General features: G+C 40.5%; 1 protein-coding gene across 7 annotated transcripts in view; it reads left to right on the top strand.

The window, feature by feature from the left end:
• Nucleotides 1–548: 548 nt before the first annotated feature.
• MEF2A (myocyte enhancer factor 2A) overlaps nucleotides 549–19,636 on the top strand; it is an 81,035-nt gene continuing 61,947 nt past the window's right edge. For 2 of the 7 annotated variants that reach the window (XM_079317571.1, XM_079317573.1), the window contains exon 1: nucleotides 565–913. The gene's annotated coding sequence lies outside the window, so the exon portion shown is untranslated. Of the gene's footprint in view, nucleotides 914–19,636 lie in introns of all 7 variants that reach the window. The other 5 variants (XM_079317572.1, XM_079317569.1, XM_079317570.1 and 2 more) reach the window with 4 other exon arrangements.

Here is a 19,636-nt window from a genome sequence, read left to right as displayed (position 1 = left end):
GTGTTTATATATACACTATATATAAAAACGTATATACATAGTATAGAGTGTGTATTTATAGATATACACACACTATATATATATGTGTGTTGGGGAGGCGGTGGTGGTTTCAGAGGGTGACACACACGGGCAGCTGAGCTGCTTGTGGGGCATCTGCTGCAGTTCCTGCCGCACGCTCAGGACGGGGGGCACCGGGACCGCTCACCGGGAGTTGTTTTAACCAGCCCCAAGCCCCGGCCCGGCCACCAAGGCCCCGCGCTGGCGCAGGCGCCGCTCGGGGCGGGCCGGGCTCGGTGCGTCACCGCCGGCGCACCCGGCCCAGCGCTCTGCGCATGCGCACAGGCGGCTCACCAAGCGGCGGGGCGTTCCCTTCCAGATATCCCGCCCCACTCGGCTCTGATTGGCCATTGCTTCCCTCCCCGCCTTTCTGATTGAGCGCTCCGCTGTCGCTCAAGGCGTGCACGTTTCGCTACGCCCGGCCCACCAACTGCGCTCTGATTGGCGGGCCGTGCCGCGCGGCCGCTGCGATTGGCCGGGCACGCCGTCACTCCGAGGCGGGTCGGCGGGCAGGAATGTAGGCCCGGCCGCTCCCCGGCCCAACAAAGTAATCCGGCGATGCTTCAAGTGCGAAGCACGGCCGTGCCCGCCCCAGCGCCCGCCGCGGGGGCACCGCGCCCCTCCCCGCCATCCCCGTTCCGTCCCGCCCCTGCCCGGCGCCGCTGAGGGCCCTCGGCCCCGCCGGAGCTGCGCGGAGAAAAGTGCGGAAGGATACTGAAGGAGAGTGTGACACAAGTTGTAGTTCCGGCCACGGTCGGGCCTTGTTTCCCAAAAATAGCGCGGCGCGGTATCCGTGCGCCGGTGTCAGTGTCTCCTGAGGAGCCGCGGCGGGAGCGGAGCGAGCGGGGGAGCGTCGGTGAGCGAGGGGTCTCGGGGTCCCGGGGTCCCGGCTCCGCGCGGCCAGCGGGGCGTGTTCCCTCAGCCCGAGGGTCGGCCAGGGTCGGGACAGCGGCCGAGGCGGTGGCGGGAGGGGGAAGAGGGAAAGGAAGGAGGTCCCCCCCCGCCGGCCCCATCCCGCTCTGAGGGAGCGGAGCGGGGGGAGCCGGCGGGGTCCCGGGGTGGGCGAGTTCCCGGGGCCTCCCCAGAACTTCCTGCGGGAGGAGATGGACACTTACGGGCCAGGCCGGCAGATGTGCCCGGGGACCGGCCGGGAGGGAGCGAACGAGGGTGGGGTACGCGGCCCTGGAGCGCCCGGGGAGCGGGGAAAGGACCCTTTGTGCTGGGTGTCGCTGGGGAAGGCGACATCGCGGCGAGCAGGGAACCGACAGGAAAAGCCTCGCCGGGAGCCCGTCCGCGGAATGCGCCGGCGGGAGCGGCCGGGGTCGGGCAGGGGGAGGTGGGGATGGTTCGAGGAGTTGTGCGTCGCAGGAAGGTGTGCTGGGAATGGCAGGGGGAGAAGCGCTCCTGGTGTGTGACCCGGAGGGTGTTTTGTACAGAGGGAGAAGGCTGAAGGTACAGCGGGGTTGTGCTGCCAGCAAGATTTGGTGTTCAGCGGCAGAAGTCGTGAGGAAAAAGGACTGGTCCGCTTCTGACTGGAAAGACAATTTTTTTTTTTTTTTTTAAGTTTATGCAGCTATATTTTGCAATAAATTTTTACCTGCTTTTGAGATGCTAAGCGGTGAGGAGAGTGGAATTGCTCAGAAAAACTGACCCTAGTGTCTTGTTTGACAGGTGATTAATTTCAGAGTTGAGAAACTGGAGTTCTGTAGGGGAAAAAAAGATAATTTGAGAAGAGGGCTTTTTTTATTGTTTCGTGTAAAAACATTATGTCCCATAGCCTTACAACGACTAAAATCATTATGAGGAGTGGGATAAGGGGTTCTGGGAAGTACAAAAGAGGAAGGAAAAGAAATAATCTGTAAACAGTAGTAAGGAAAATAAATTGGTTTGGCATGGAATTGGTAATGTAGAGGTATTTATTTTAAACCTTTTTCACAGTCTGGGAAATTTTTATATAGCATGAGGAAGGCTATGAGCTTTCAAGCTTAATTATGTGGACTGTCTACACACAATTGTTCCTTATGCAAGTTGGCTTTTTTTTTTTTTTTTTGTTCCTTAGGAACTAACCAGCTCTATTTTGTTAGATAATTCTGGTGTCTTCTTATTGCGATCTGTATTTAAATGACCCGTGCAAAAGATGTCAGGGCAACATTCCTGTCATCTATTCTGTCTGTATTTAAAATTATTTAAAATGCCTTTTACATGTAAGAATGTAACGTTTAGGGTTTTTTTTCTTCCATCTCACAAGTGATTTGCATTTGGGGGAGAAGTGTGAATTTCCTCATTTAAACTATTTTTTTTTCATTGGGGTGCTATAATATGTGCAGAATGACATGTTATTCAATTATATAATTTAGAAGGATTATAATAAATTATAATAAAGGATGTAATGTTGGTGCTTTTGTTCACTAAAGGGTATCATTATTACACGATATTTTAAAATTCTATTCTTGTTAAGCCAGTAAATCAAAAATAAGAGAATGGAACAAATTGTCAAGATATAAAGGGATTATGATGGTGCTGTGCAGCTGGAGATGAGCCTTTTTGACTGAGGGCATTCCGTTTGGAATTTTATAAAGAAAATAACCCAGTGCCCTGGTCAGCTATTTTTCTCCTCCATAATTCCTTCCTACATCTGTAGTTGATGTGGTCCACGTGTGGTAGCAAAGGAGGATCGTCAGTAAATGGGAAGAATTCCTCAATGTCAGGGCCCGGCTCTACCTCGGGACAGCTTGGTATACATGAAACTCTTGCTCTCTGCCCCTGCAGCTGATCTAAACCAGTTTGAACGTTCCAGCATTTCTGTGATTTATTTGTGGGCAGGCATTTAGAGATGATGGTGGAAATCCATCGGCTTTAGCTTGCTGTCTGCTTGTCCTGCTCCGTTTTCTCAGTGTGTGTTTAAACCGATGTGGTCGCTGCTCACCTCAGAGTGAGTGGGGCCATGGAATGTTTTGCATATGTGCAGATCCCTGCATTTAGATCCCTATAATATGAGTTTCTTTCTCTGTGAAACCACAGATGGAGAAGAAAGCGAACATTGAATTTTATGAACTTAGAGAAATTGAGTCATGTTGGGCTAGCGTGATGAGGAGGACATGGCTGCATTGAAACTTGAAATAATTCTGGAGAATAAAATGGCTTATTATGGCAGAAGACTCATCTTATTTAGAAACCTTTGAGCTGAAGTGTGTGTGGCTCACCTTAAACTGGTTAATGTGGGCAGCAGAGATTTTATGGGTTTATTTTAGAATGTTGGCCACGTTTCTCAGATAACTTGTTGATGTCATTCTGTGTATTCTGGGCCCAAGTGCTGCTTCAGAGAGCCTGGAGGCACCACTCTGCTCTGTGAACAATGCCGTGCTACCTTGCCTGCTCTCCTAACAAAACACAGCTGATTAATTCTCCAGCAGTACTGAAAGAAGTGTCGTTTAATGTTGTGTAATGAGCAAATCTGTATTAGTTTGGCCACTTTTTTTTCCTAAATAAGTGTGGTTTATTATGCCTTGCTTAAAAGAGGTTTGTGGGGTTTAGTTGAATTTTTAAAAGTATATGTTTTCTAAAAATTGCCATTAGCACAATTTCATTTTATTCACCTTATCAAATTCTTAATTTTATATTGTTAAATGATTAAATATTCTGTGTAAAGCTTGGACTTTAGGCCTGCTCAGTCCTGACAGCAGCCTGGTAATGTGTGCATAGCACTAGGATCTGCTTTTCCTTTTCATTGCAACAAATCTTCCTTTGAATTAATTGGAACATCGCATGGCAGTGTATGTGCTTCTTAATGCACATATCCCTTTAAGTTTTCACATTTATTGCATTGGAAAGATGTTATTTCACATGTGTAACAATGTGTTCTTCAATGGGTCAAGTGGGACAAAAGTCAAAATCTCTGTATATGATAATATGGATGAATTTGGTGCTTTGTCTTCAGATTTGATTCCTTCAGCCCTGGTGAAGTTACCAGGGAATATAAACACAGTGCTCCCTTTTTTGTGTGCCTTCCTGGGCACTGCAAGGCCGGTGCAGTGATTACCTGAATGGACTTGTCACTGTTACACAGGTGGTGCTGATGTGGGGTTACTTTAACTCTTGCTCCTGCCAGTGAGATAAAGTGAATAAAGACTTTGAAGGTGTGTGATGGTATAAGGTTTTAATTTAGGCGTCTTAAATTTATTCTCAGAATTCACTTGGTCTAAGGTGTAGGCAGATACGAAATAACTAAAGGTAGCTGTTTTTCCCCTGGTTGTTTGCAAGGTCGTCTGAGTGTCTTAGGAAGTTTGGGAGATGACACAAGACATTCTTTCACTCCTACCTCAACTTAGCTTTGTTGACCTTCCAGTAAAAAACTTGAGGAATTTTTTTAGACAGCTGATCAAAATACATTTTAGGTCATTGATGCAGTATCCAGTATAAGAGAATGAAACAGTTATTACTGAGAGTTCAGACCAGCCTTCAGCTGTGTGATATGACAGTTACCCTCCCCCCCCAGCATGTGTTCTGTGCTAGAGAAACAGCTAATAAATAATGAGCTCCTAGTCTGCAATAATAAATTTGCTTCATTTATTTGAAAGTAAGCATCTGATCTAGATTTCTACCTCTGACCACTCCCCTCATGTGGTACATTCTTATTTTAACACTTGATCTTTCAAGTTACTGCTTAGAAAGTTGAAAATAAGAATTTTTTTCCTCCATAAAAAAGCACCAATTTCTTTTTTTTTTTTTTTGTAATCAACTGTATTGTTTTGGTTTTTGTTTAAGGGCTCTGCAAGAGTGTTTCTGGATTTCTTTATATTTAGAAACATAAGCCCTTGTACTGTGTACTCTCATTTCCATTTGACACTAAAAAGGAATTAATATCTTGCAAGACCCCTCTGTTCCTGAGATTTCACACCCCCCCCCAAGACAATAATGTATTTGGAATATTTTAAATTATATACATATATATATATATATCTTTTCCTTTCTCCTTTTATTCTTAATCTGAGTCTACAGTGAATAATTAAGAAGGAATTTTATTAGAATAAGGCTGGCTAAATTTTGTGACCAGTCTTCTTAAAAATTTTAGGGAATTTTTGTATGGGAACACTGATTTTTGTTCCATGGCATGTAGTGGTATAAGTGTGCCTCTATGATCAGATCAAAATACATCCCTCTTAATAAGAGTGTGATTAATTGAATTATTTTTCAGGGAATTAACTACTTTATATTCAAAATGTTAGTGATGCTTAATTAGGTAGGTCTCCCAGTTATATTTGCCTCTGTCCCTGGAGAGCTTTTGGATTCTGGCAAAGTCCTTATGGGCCAACCTGCAAACTTGAAAACGTGTTCTGCATTGCTTTGTGATTTCACTAGGAGTTACTGAGAATTGTTGCATGCCTATTTAAGTATAGTAAGATAAAAAGTAGGTGCTAGGAATTACCAGCCAAGCAGAGTTGTGGAAAGGTGCTTGCTTGAAGTGTCTGTGTACCAGGCACTGATGACAAAGCATCTTTTGCTTTTTTTCTAATCAGGAGCTAATTGACTCACAGAAAAATGTGTCATGGTCAGAGATCACCTGGGAGTGGGTGTGTAGAATGGATGGGTTTGTGCTCGTGATACTTTTATGATGATAATAGAGGTGAGGAAGGATTTTCTCACATTTATTTCAAATCTCTTCGAGTGTTTTGTAACTCAGTTTCATTTGAAAACCAGATTGCTTCTGATGCTGTAGTTTAGGATTTCATGGACTGGTGTTATTTTTATTGTTTGAAAGCTGACCTGTGAGAATATGTAAAGCAGATGTATGATCTGTTACCTGTAGTGACATTTGCAGGCTGTGGTCAGGACCAGAGCTGATGTTTTGTACCAAGATACAAAGGCCTGATCTCCTAATTTTCTGTGATCACTTTGTGTTTGGAAGGTCAAGGGGGTTAAATTATTAAATTTTCTCTATATAGTTGTGTAAGCATGTCTGTAAATGAGTTGTGCTATGCTGTTACACGTTTCTTTCTTGAAGATTGTGGCATGCAGAATTGAGAAACATAATTCAGAGATTATTTTAGTGTCTCTTATGATATGGAAGAATTACAAACAATTGTAAGAGAAGAGAGTAAGCAAGAGGTTGAACCTTCATGGACTCAGATATAGATACATGTCCTAAAGATGAGGGGTCATAAAGGGCACAACAAACTTGATTTGGCAGTGTCCATTAGAGAAACTTTTGGAAAGAGTCAGGGCAGTGTGACTTTACACCCTGTATTTCACACAGTCTGCAATAATTGAGTCCAAGAGCTGAGAAAAAAGTTGAGTTTTTTTCTCCTCCTCAGATATCAAAAAAGTGACTGTTTTGAAGTGGTTATCTTTCTCCATATGTTTTGAATTGTATTTAATTGACCATCATGTGGGAAACTTGTATGGTATAGCTCAGAAGCATTGTGTGAGGCTATCAGCATTAGGGACATCTTGTTTTTGGTATCATTCTTTCACAAGCAACTGCCTCTTCCTGATATGACTGCATGCATCCTGTTTTAAAAGCTGTAAGCTGACAAGAATTACTGCTAATAATTTGGTGCATAGAGCAATTAAAAAATGTTGCTTCTTCCAATACGAACTTACAAAGCAATGAGTCTTCTGAGAGTGTTTGAGAAAAGGGAATGTTCCATCATCATTGTTCTTTTATTATCTTGTCAGGCACTGAGGGTAATAAACTGAAATTTTCAGAATTTTTATTTTTCCTTGAAGCTGTTGAAATTATTGTGTAATGGTATGAGGTTTTAATTAAGTCAGGTGTCTTAAATTTATATTCAGAATCCCCTTGGTTTCAGAGTAGAAGAGGAGAAGTCAAAGGTACAGTACAAGATAATTTGTTTCGCTTGATGACTACAAAAATGGAAAAGCATTTTCTGCTAAAATTTTTGAGCCTATAGTCTGTCAAAATATGTTTGACGGTCTGAGTTTAATAATACACATATTTACTTGAATAGTTGGCTTCAGAGATTTGGAGCTTTTGAGTGCAGAAGGATTTCCTCTAAGAGACATCATTAATATCTTCCTGTGTTTCTTTTGAGTGTTGGGGTTTGATAGTGTTTTGTCTTCTTGTTGTCCTCCTTATCTTTGTTCATAACATTCCAAATGGTGTTGTCTTAACTTTTTGTCACTGAAACATAGGTGAAGACTTTTGCTTTGAGAGATGTTGGGCTGTGAAAAAAGTGCCAGCACTAGAAGTATTAATGGTTTCCATTAGGAAGCACGAAATTAGAGCTCCTCTTTCAGGGGAAGGAGACAAAATCCTGGATGGCTGAAGAGAGATGTGGTCAGTTGATGGAAGCAAGAATTTGCTGAATATTGGAGACACAGAATATGGGTGATTTGCACAAGTTGTAATTGTTAACACAAATGCCTTGACAATTCCCGAGGAGTATGTGGAACATGTAATGGCTTTGGATGTCATAGAATAATAATGAGTTTTAAATAGCTGCCTTTTGTTTTCTTTGTCACAAATATGAAAACTGCTAACCTGATTAGCTGTCAAAAAAGTAATGGGAAACTAACAACTGAAACAACTGAAATTTAAAAACTATTTTATCAAATCTGTATTACAAAATCATGTAGAAAGCACTTGTTCGTAGTGAAGGGCAGAGAAATTTAAGAAGACTCTCTAGGCTTTTTATTTGGTTTAATATGAGGTAAAATTTGAGAAGGCCAGAAACAACGAGAATTACTATAATTGTTAAATGATTTTTTTCCCTAAAAAAAGAAAAAGCTAATGGTCAATGCTTCTATTTATCACGGCTAATTCATTGTCTTCAAGAAACTAGTAAAATTGGGTGTTGAAACGATTAGAAATTCTAGATTTTAAAACTTAATGTTCCTGAATATTGGAGTAATTTAGGTGCCGTATGCAAAATAGGAGGAAAGTACCGTACGAGACTAATGGTTTGTTTGGGAGGTGAGACAGGGTAATGGGAGAGTTGCAAATTGCAGCCACTGTTCCTGTCATGGCATTCTGATGCTCCTGGTGACTCCTGGTTGAATTTTTTCCTAGGCTTATCTCCAAAGGGGACTTGGATTCCCGGTGGGATGAAATGTAACACGATATCCCCCAGTTATCCCCCAAGCTGCCTCGCAGTAAATCTTGCGCAGATCCCTCAGCCTGCCCTGGCCGGGAGCGGCTCCGCTTCAGTGGCTTGCAGGCTCCTGTGCCTCTGTAGTTTTCCTCTTGTGTTCTTGCTGAGGAGTTGGGCTCCTGTCCCGTCAAGTTAAGCCTGGTGGTGACATCCTTGTTTTCACAGTTCTCCCCTGAGGATGCCCTGAACTAGTCCGTACACCCCGTTGTTGTCACACTCGTACTTACGAGTGGTGTGTTAGCTAGCACAAGGTGCTTATGTAAAACTTGCACCAGATTTCACCAGGAAGTGACAGAGTCATTCCCTTGAGAGGCTGCGATGAGAGCGGGGATCGGAAGGTTCTGATTGCGAAGAGACTCCAGTAAAAACTGCTTTTTCTTGAAAGCTGAGGGAAGGACTTGCCCCGAGTGAGGAGGCAGTGATGCGAGCCCAGCTGGCCCGTGCAGCCCCGTTCGGAGCCCCCGCAGCTCCCTCTGGTGATCCCGGCGTGCCCGTGCAGCGCCGGGGGCTTGGCCGAGCTCCGCATGGGCGAAACCATCAGCTCCTGCCCCTGCAGAAACGTGCCAGAGCCAGCCGAGGCTGCAGCCAGCCTGGTGGTACTCTTGGCTCCTACTGGGTTTTGCTGCCTTTTTGGACATGGCAGGCATTGAAGGATCTCTAGACTGTCCTGTTAACACTGGCTCTAGGCAAGCATAACCAGTGTGATTGCATGAGATAAAAGGATCCCAGCTCTATGACTGGGTTGCAGAAGAGCAAGTGAAGCATGGTATGGGGAAGAGGGAAGAACAAAGTGTGTATATGAAAATTTTTATTCTGCATTCTGTAGCCCATTTTATTTATGTTATTAAAATATGGAGAAATGGTGGAAGGAAACTTAAGAATAGTCTGAACAGTAGTAGTAAAAAAGTGATTTTGCAAGCAATAAAACCTGGAGAATTTCCATTTCCCTTATTTTTCAACTGTTCTGTTATTTCCTGATCTTTTAGAGTATCCCCTCTTTATAGTTTTTCTTCAGTTCTCCAAGTATCTTAAATGCTGTGGCCAGGCTGAGCACAGGTGCCTGTCCAAGTATCCCCCAGGACCTGCTGCCTTGGGTCTTACAGGGCACTGCAAATGCCAGGTCAAAAATTCTGCAGCACTTTTAGGAAATCTCAGAAATAATCGATCCATTTACTATGGCACTTGGTTGAAACTGGCCAATATAACCAGAAGCTGATAATGAGAGAGAATAGACTGTGGTCAAGTAAATCTCATTTTATTAAAAAAAAAGTAGTTATAAAGCTGTGGAAATTGTCAGTTCTGTTTCCAGGCTTTTAATGCCATCATTGATAATACTCTAATCTAATTTCAGCAAACTCTTATTTTCCTAAGTGGTTGTATTTAATTTTTATTTTAATAAAACTTAAAGTTGGGGTGATTTAAAACTGCATTCAGTTTCTAATTTTGCTTTGCTTTTAATGTGTTTCATTTGATCTAAATATCCTGTTATGCTGGAATTCTTTTGTTTAGCAAAATAAATATATCTTCATTTTGATGAGGCCTGCTCATAAGTGTATGGGAAGGTAGTTGGAGTCTTCATAAGATACATTAATAAATTTATCTAAAGCTCCCATCTCACCTCGTCCCCCTTGTGATGCTCATATCTGTGCTTTATGTAGAAATTTCTGGATCCAGTTTTTTTAACAATTTTTTTTTTAAGGGCTGAATTGTTCTGTTATAAAACCTACCACAACATTGTTGAGTAGTTCTCAAAAGAAGTTTTTACCTGCTTTTCAATCATTCAGACCTTGAATGAAATGTTAATGAGAAGATGATCTGATAAACTTATTGAAAACTTTCTGTGGAACAAATTCCTAATTGAGTATTTTCCTTCAGATCTGTTTGTTTTAAGGCACCTAAGCTGGTTTCTGTACCTGTCTTGCATGCATATAGATAATGCCTGTAAGCAAGCCACAAAGGTGTTAGTGTGTTGTTTTTCTAAGGCTCGAATGACTAATTTTCTGAAGGTGTAAGGAACAACAGCCTTTCATGTGAAGTTTCTTTTGTGCTTGTTAGGACTGTTAGAAGCAGGAGAAAGTTAAGCACAGCCTAAAATTCAGTTGCAGTCTGACAAGGAATCCTCCTGGCTTCTATCTGGAAGAGTTGAGATCGTAATTCTTGCTTCTGTCTTACCTGTGCTTCTCTGCTTTTAATTCTTCATGGTCTCCTCTTCTTAGTCTTAGTGGCTTATAAGATTTTTCAGTGGCATAATTAGCTTATCTTAAAATAGTTTGATCTGGCGGCAGTATTGGGACAATGACGGGACAGCCAGCCCGGTCCCAGTCACATGCAGTGAACCACAGAGATGTGTCAGAGTTTGGGCCACTGAGCAGGAAGGGAGGAGTAGGTGAAAATCATTTGAGGATCTAAGTGGACCTTGAACACGAATGATTCAGCTCACCTGTACTAGGGAATTTGACAACAGCCTGGTAAAGTAACTAGAATGCAGCTTCTCCTTGGTTTCCACCAAGATACAAATGGAATGGAAACAAAAAAATTCAGTTCCACTTCAGGTCCTTTCCTTGGATTGTTTTTTGTTTGTAGTTTTAGTGTCTGGCCCTGTTTATCAGCCCTTACACTTCAGAGAGAGTGAGCCTCATCTTACCTCAGATGCCTTGTTCCAAACTTACCAGTGTTTCAGGTCTGAGACCTTTAAAGTTTGAAGTGTCCGACCATTAACGTTTATACTTCCTTGAGACTGTATCTCTGGGTTTCATACTTTCTATAATTGTCTTGTCTTCTATCTTCATTTTCATCTCTTTAGACAAGTGCTAATTTAGACAAGGGCACAATTGCATGTGCTAATGAAGATTGTTCTAGGTACACCAGTTCTGAGGGGTGAACTCTTCCTTTCTTGGAAGAGCTGCTGCTGCAGTTGCTATTGTGGTTGCTACAATCTTGAACAAGGGATTACAATACTTTTTGTTTCTTGTTACTATGCAGGGAAAGGAACTTGATCTACAATACATTCAGGATGTTGCTTGTGATGTGATTTATTCTGTATTTTCTGAAAGTTGTCACTTTCTTTACATTTTTCTGAAATTCATAAACCCCCTAAAGTTATGTGTCATTATCATGGGGTTTTTTTCTTGATTAAAAATGGATTTCAGTATTTCATTTACAACTCACTATTTGTTGAAATAGAGGCTCATGCTAGGGCACTCCAGTACTGGCTACTCTTGACTTCAACGAGAAAATTTAGTTCTGTTATTTCAATGTGTAAAATGCTTTTTAGGGAGAGTTTGTTCTCTTTGAATTGTTAACTGTTCATTCTGGAGTCTAATGAAACTTCTGTGTTGACCCTTTTAGGTTCTTTGTCTTCACCTCTCAAAACAATCTTGTAAGGGATGCCATTTTTACATTTGAGTTTGCAGACCTTCATTGAAAAACTAATTTGGACTCTGCGAGATGTGGTTAAGTTCTGGTAATGTTTGAGTTCTGCTTCCAGGTGGATTTGATGTACTGTGTCCATGCAGGAAGTGAGCAAAGGAGTTTTAGCTATACAGTAATGTCTTGCATACACTGCATATTCCTTGAGTTTTTCCTGTAAATGGCTGTAGCCAAACAAGTCCTGTGTGTAGTTTAATGTTTAACTCTGGTTTTATTTTGCTGTTGTTGCTGGTGCTCTTACACATGCATTTAGAGTTGCACTCTAACTGAGGCTGGGAGGTGCAACTTGCCTTTCTTCCTGTTTAAGCTATGGATCCCAAAAGCTTGGTCTAGGCATGATTTTAGTATGGTGTAGTTTGTTACTCAAAATTTAAAATAAATTTAGAGTAACAAACTACTTTACCAGGTCCACTTATTCCAGTGAAACTCCCTAAACTACTTTATCTGGAGTCACCTTCCAGTGGGATTTGGGACATTTCTTGTAATCCTTGGTTCTTTGTGTTGTGTGTATGGTGTTGGGTTTTTTCTTTCTTTTCTTTTTTTTTTCCTGGTTTCTCCCACATTCATTAACTGTGCTTACAATGAGTTTTCAGTGAATTAGTGTCAATGTTCCAGTGAAATCCTTGGCTGTACTGATGACGTAAGTGGTGGAGATCTTATTCTGGAATTCTTTCTAGTGTCTCCTTGTGTCTGTTAGACCTATTTAGATGAAAATGCTGTAGACCAGTGGCATTGTCTGTGTGTTTGTTCACTGCTATAATATTAATTTTGTATCTTTAAAGTATTAGTAGAGAGATTATTAGGAAGGGAAGTCTAGCACAGAAAAGCTTCCTGTGGATGACTTGCAGTAGTGGTGAATTCTGACAGGGTTCCCATGGTAGTGAATGTGTTTTCTTTAATACACATTACTCAGATCTTGCTATTGTCTTCTTTATAATACAGCATGGTGGCTGTATTATTGTCAATACACAAGTTGCCTTAGCAAAACCTTTTGAATCATTGTAAAAAAATACGTGAAACCATGTTTGGCAAAAAATGCTGAAGGGTTTTAATGATTCCTGAGTGTGTAGGGAACGCACTTCTCCCCTTTTGGCAATCACATGAACTTTTGAATCCAAGTCTTTGTCTCCTTCTTCTCTACTGTATTCCCATACAAAATTAAATAATTAAATTTTTATTTTAGCAATAGGAGACAATTTGAGCATAATTAAAGCAATGTATCTGTCTAAACGAGTGATACCTAATTGGATTAGCATTGTTTAGAGAACAGTGTCATTCTTTGTGAATATGTACATTTCTCTTTTAGATCTACAATAAATATTGAAGTCTTACTATTCAATCCAACAAATGTAGCTTTAGATCTCTTCTTCAATTGCTGCTCTCAGCTTCCAGTGGATTGAGATGCTGTTCTGCAATTCCTGGTTTCAGCCTTCATACTGTGCCTGTGGGGAGATGCACTGGATCTGGAGATGCTCAGAGTCATTTGGATAATGAGGAATTATAATATCCATACCATTTAAAGAATTTTTTTAAAAAAAGTTTTTCTGAGTTCTAGTGCTCTTCTGCTCATCTCAGCAGTTTATGTATGAAATCTCCTAAACCAGAAGATCCTTCACCCAGATCTGAGGTCTGTGTATCCCATAAACAGGCCTTGCCTATTTTCCTGTACAGTACCTTCCTGAGCTTATCTTAATAACACTGTCATTTCAAAGACTTGGGCACTGTACTGAAGAGCAATACAGTAGGAGAAATATTACTCATTAGATCTGTCTTCTGGATTAATCCACATTTGGGGAAATTGTTCAGCTAGAATTCCTCAAGTTCTCCTCTTAGATCAACAGGAAAGCTCTGTTTCAAAAATGTATATGGCTGGATGTATACAGGACACCTTTAAACTCATTTAATGTAGCTGTGCCAGTCAGTGGCATGTTAGGATAGCACACAGAAATCATTTAGTTCATTATCCCTACTGCTTGAAAATCCATCATTTCACAAAATGCTCGTTAGTTGTAGCACCTAAATGGGGCAAACCTGTTTCTTAATGAAGAACATGTTTTTAGTGTCATATTTGTCATCATTAAGGCTTTGGGAAACTGGGTTAATATGTTCACTTGTGATTATGCAGTAGCAAGATGTGGATGGCAGTGCACCTGCATTCGGAGGTGGATACATCTCACGTGGTCTCGTGTGGTTTGTAGCTGTGAATTCCTGTCTCAGCTCTTCTTTACATCTTTAGCGGAACAGTGCTGAAATTATTTGATGTGTTCCAGTAAAGCAAATGACAGCACCCACCAACTTTTACTCTTTTTCCATTTGTTTCTTTATTAGATGTGTTTTAGTCATTTTTTGTGTGTGAGAGCTAATGTCATACTAATGTTTTTTGATTTAGCAAGTGTTGCTGTGTGAAATTCTTCTAAAGTAGATTCATGTGGCAAATTTAAATCAGTCATCCTTTAAAAAACTGAAATCTTGTTTATGTATTTAATTTAGGTGATTAAACTACAATGAAGCTTGTGGTTTGCAGTGAAAGTTGCAACTTCAAAACTTGTCTGTGGTCTAGATTGATGTCTCTATTCTAAGAAAGATTTGGCTTAAATGACCTTTAACAAATTGCAAAAACAGGGAACATAATAATTTTATTTAATTTTGGTATCTATGCATGACAGAGTTTTCTGAAGTGCCCAGCATGGAGGTCTTGGGGTATGATAATGGTTGGATGATGATGGTGGTAGTTTCTACCTGTTGTAATTTGAGCTGACCAAATGGATGCCTGACTGAGAGCTTTACTAAGGGCTGTGTTCTGCCAAGTATTATTTCCATCAGCTCTTGCTATTTGTAAATATGCAAGATAAAAAATTAGGAATAATTTTCTAGTGCAAGTGCTGTATTTTTTGCATCTGTTTTCAGTTCTCTAGTTGATACCTGTAGGTTAAGTTAAAAGTGCAAATTGTAACCTGGAAGACTTTAGTGCCTCAAATGTGTCTGCTAATCCATTAGATTAGCAGCACATTACTTCATTGGCAGACCTTGCCTTTTTTTGAGTACTTTTTCCATTGAGAAAATTTAAGATTGGTGCCTTGCCTTTGAATTTCTTGCTGGCCCTGTGCAAATGCCTTGATCTGCATCTCCCTGCCTGGGTGCAGTTGAACAATCTGGTGCTCTGTCCTCCGTCAGTGTGACAGGGCAGGACGGTGCTGTGTAGAGGAGGTGTGGTGTGATGTGTGACTTGGCTGAAAGCAAGTGCTGTAAGCAGCTGAAGCTGTCTTGCCTGTGATTATTAGTGTGATGATCTGGATGAGTGAATATGTCAGATTTCAGCTGTTTATTCTCTATAAGTTTTTTTGTTGGTTTTTTTTTTTTTTTTTTTAGATAGTTGCAAATAAACAAGAAGTATTTCCACCACACCCCCTTCTGTCTTTCTCTGCTATTTTTTTTGGGCTTTCTTTCATTTCACTTCCTGGTGGGTAGATGGTGAGTTCTCTGGCAGATTTATGTATTAAAGTGCTGGTGTATTTTCTCCTGAGAAAGCAAGTGTTGTGGATTCTACTCTCGGCAAGTATATCTTCTTTTACTTATCTTAATATCTTCCATTTTCAGTATATCTTCTAATGTTTTCATGAATACAGTTCTAGATTTGTCAGCTGGGTATATTGCATTAACTAATTCTTTTTTCTTGTTTTCACCTGGGGTCTTGAAAAGCAGATGCTCCAAAACTGACTGATTAGGTACCAACACTTTTGGAGAAACAAAACAATTGCTTTCTGATCTGAAAGTCAGAGCAACTGCATAGTTTTACATTATGCAAGCTCTACTTTTGTTGATAATTGTGTTGGACAGATTTTGATTCCTGCCTGTTGTTGATGGCTTTTGTTTGCTTCTGAAGTAAGAGTAACCTGTAGCACTTCACAGCTGCAGATAATTTAATTCCGAGTCCTTCACCAAGGTCAGTGGGATTTTTTCGGTGCTTTGTATAATATTGAGCATGTTTTTTCTTAGTCAAAACTTGTTGCATGTGATATGTAAGATTGTAAAGCACCTTAATATTATTTGCTTACAGAAGAAGCAATTGTTTATTTAGTTTTTACTGCATTGATAAAATTTAGAAGCTGTTTTTTAACTGTGCAATCAGAAATTTTGTATTCTTTAAAAAGATATTTCTGTAGACAAGTTGTATTTGTAGATTCCACTTGCTAGTTTTGCCTTCATATTATAGGAGTTAACTGGTTTGGTTATTTAATGACTTTTCTGTGGGACTTTTTTATCAGTGCAGCTCTTGGTTTTAGTTCTGTGTGTTCTGTTTGTGAAAGGAGTCCAATGTATGTGTGAGTTATTTAATAATCCTAGTGTGCTGGGACTTGTGTTTTGCTGTTCTTCAGTGCTTGGACTTCATGAATAGCAGCTCTGAAGTTATCAATGTGGAAAAAATACCAAATAAGATGTAATGACAAAATGGGTTCAGCTCTGATGCAGGTAGGAAAGTGAGGGTTTAAATATTCCAGCAGTAGCAAGTCAAATGCCAAGTTTGGAACATGATAATTCAGCCAGGCTCACGTTTGTGACAGCTCTGCAGAGGTGAAGAATGGTTCTTGAGGAGGATTTTTTTCTTTGCTCTTCGCAGCGACAGCTTCTATGCTCCCCTGGGTCGGGGGGAGGGGAGCTCTTCCAGCAGCTGCACAGAAACCTGTAAGTGCAAGGATGGCCCAGATTCGATGCTGGAGCTTCAGGCAGAGTTCTGCTGTGTGTTAGCACTTGGTCCGTGTGACGCTGTTGGACCGGATAAAGGCTCTCAATCATGTGCTAATGTGTGACACTAAATGAATACATATTGTCTATGTAGCTAATAGAAGTGTTTCTCCTGCTAAAAATATAAGTCTCTCCTATATTTAAGATGTTTTTGTGCCTCCAACGTGGCCCCTTAGAGGAGAAGTTCTGATGTCAAAATGAAACCGGTCAATCTATCAGGGTCATACTGCAGACATTTTATAGTTTGGTGCTTAACCTTTGGGTGAAATAAATTAGAAGTGTTACGATTTCCATCTGTAAAAATGTGGTGCTCTGTATCTTACAGTCAGTGTATTATTTGATAAATGCTGCTGTGCTCTGCAGAGTAATTAAGGGAGGACTCTGAATAATGAGCTAGTTTAAAGTATCATCTGCTCAAAATCCGGGAGTACCTCTACTTTGCCTCTCCCTGTTTTCTGGGTATGCCCATAGCAGATCCTTATTATGGCTAAGGTGGTCACCTGCTGGTAGTTCTGTCTGGTTTCCAGCTGTTCCCAACTAGTGGAAAGGGAAGACCAGTGAAGTATGAACCATCTCACAAAATTTCTATTTAAGAGCAGTGTCAGGATGTGCTTCTGGGTTGCAGCAAACACGCAATTGCAGCTAAAGTAGGTCTGTGAGAACTTTCTCCTACCCCCTGTGGATATGGTTGCATAGAGTAGCAACAGTCTGGGATTTTTATGTGGGCTAGCTCCTAAATATTTACCAAAGGTCTCTATGATTGTGCCTCCAACGTCAGTCCTGAAGCTTGTTGTGATTACACCCTTACTGATAAGTGTTTGAGTTAGGCTTTTCTCTGCTTAGGAAAAGAAAAGGATTAATGCTTGTTCCTCTAGCAGAATACAGATAACCTCCCTTGACCCCTGGTGATCAAGTCTATTCTTTTATCTTTTCATTCTCCAAGGCACCAGTCTAAAGCCATGAAACACATGATTTGAAATGTCCCTGAGGTCTAGAGGTTGGTCTAGAGGTTGCATTTAGAAGAGTTTGCCTTCCTTTCCCCATTAGGCTGGCATTCTCTGCAGTGGTGTCCTCTTGTAGTATGACATAGGAAAGCATTGTAACAGAGGATGATGAAATATTTTTAGGGTGTGCTCCATTAATTTTGACAACTCAGATTTGTTTGTGCTTTTTATATGCCAGTGTGTGTATTTCTAGACATGTCAATATATATGTAGAGACAATATGTGGGATTTTTTAATATGTCGCTGTCTTTTATGGAGAACATCTGCTCTGAAATTGTTACAACAATATGCAGTGATGCTTATTTAAAATGTGTTCTAGTAGTTACTGTGTACCCAGACAGTTTAATAAACCAGCAAAAGATTTCAAATGTAGTTTAATACCCTACCCAGTTAATGACACTTAGTGTTTGGAATTTCATCAATCTTGGCATGTCACATATTACAGGCTATAATTGCATGACCTTTTCCTTAAATTTTTGTAGCAAAAGATTATGACAAAGCCATTAGCTTTGGAGTTTTGAATCTGAAAAATTCATAATATAGATAACATAAATGCAAGGCTTGCATGTGTGTTAAAATAGTAAATGGGTTAAAGTAGCACAGGCATACTTAGTACTGTGTTGGCATAATTTTCCCCTTCAGATGGTAGTTTGGAATGTGAAGCCTCTTCCTATATGTGCTGGAGTAGAGCTAAACTCTAATGTCACTTACAGGAGAAATTTAATACAAGCAGCTTGTGCAGAACTGACCTGCTGCCATGGTAGCATGTAATATATTTAGCATGCATGTGTCTGGTAACCATGTGATCTTATACAAGTGAATAAAACAGAGAAGCTCTCAAAAGTTAACATTTCTCTGAATGTTTTCAGAGTTCTGTTAGTTAAATAAAATGGTATCAGACTATTTAAAGAGACTCAGTTTGTAACTGCGATGTAACAGACTCAGAATTTGGAATGATGCAAAAAATGTTTCTGTATATCAGTGTAAGAGAGACAGAATTCAAAAATAATTAGATTTTTAAAATCCACTGTAATTTTTTGGAGTGTTTTATTTGGGGTTTTTTTGGCTCCTATGGTTCAGTTTTCTACTGCCATAATGACCAAAGATTAAATTTTAAATTAAATCTGAAAATAGCAATCTGATCCTCAGGTACTTAATCTTTAAGAAAACCCACAAATGTAAATTTTGGCAGTGCTGTATATTGTCAGAATGTCTTGGTATCATCTGTGCTTAAAAGCTAAAGTGTCACTTACATGCCTTCTGCAGATTTAACAGGACACCATTTGGGAGATGATAAGCAGGGGAGAGTGGCACACATAAGTCCTCTATCAAGACAGCATTCAAAAGTGGATAATCTCTTTAATGGAATATAATCTCGCTTATGCAAAATCCTAATGAAATGTAGTATTTTCCCTGCTGATTTGTTGCAGAAAGTGATGCTGATGCTGGTTTAGAGTTTAGGGGTTTTTGATGTCTGGTGCTGAGCAGAAAGTAAGGTGATTTGCTCATTGTCCCCTGTTTTGTTGCACAATCCCATTTTCCCTGGGGTAGTAGCATGGTTCTTGCACAGCAGCTGTGGGCCCAGGTGAGTAGAAATGTCCTGGGCTGGATCTTGGCAGCAAAGTGGAGCTTTAATCCTGAATGTGGGACATGGTGTTTCTACCAACACATTGTTAAAGCGTTTCCTTTGGCTCAGGCTTGCCATGATTTTGTTCTTAAGCTGGAAGATTCAAGTGGATTGTGAATGCTTTGGGAGTTCCTTTCTTCTCCAGGTTCCTGCCAGTGAGGCTTGCCTGATAGCAGAGGAGTGAAGGGGTCCACCTTCCCCCAGCTGTGACTTTAACATGTACCTCTCCAGCTATCAGCTTTTTCCATCTTTTCCTGTTGAGAAGTCTGTGTAGGCACTTTCTTCTGAATAATTAGTTGTTGGATTTGGGGTTTTTATTGTATTCTAGATGCACTGTCATTATGGACCAGTGAACTCCTTCAAAGATTGAAGATACTTTCTATAGCTTTCTGTAGTTTTGGTAGATACTGTATTTGCAGAAAAATTGCAAGGAAGCACAGTAGATTTTTAAGAATGCACATAGTAAAGTAGCATTAAAATGTTTTGAATGTTACAGAGAGCTGAAATTTATTCCACAAAGCATGCATTATGTACGTTAGCATATGTCCTGTTTCTGGCCCTGCAGGGGCCAGTAGTTGTGTTGGAAGCCATGGTTGGCCTTTTAAAGGGGTTCAAAAGATCAATAATCTTCCTGCACAAGCTCCTGAGTTAATGATATATGAAAA

This window comes from Erithacus rubecula (assembly GCF_903797595.1).
Source record: "Erithacus rubecula genome assembly, chromosome: 14".
In the NCBI taxonomy this organism is placed as follows: Eukaryota; Metazoa; Chordata; class Aves; order Passeriformes; family Muscicapidae; genus Erithacus; species Erithacus rubecula.
The sequence above is the reverse complement of the archived record's forward strand: the minus strand, read 5'-3'. Positions and strand labels throughout refer to the sequence as shown.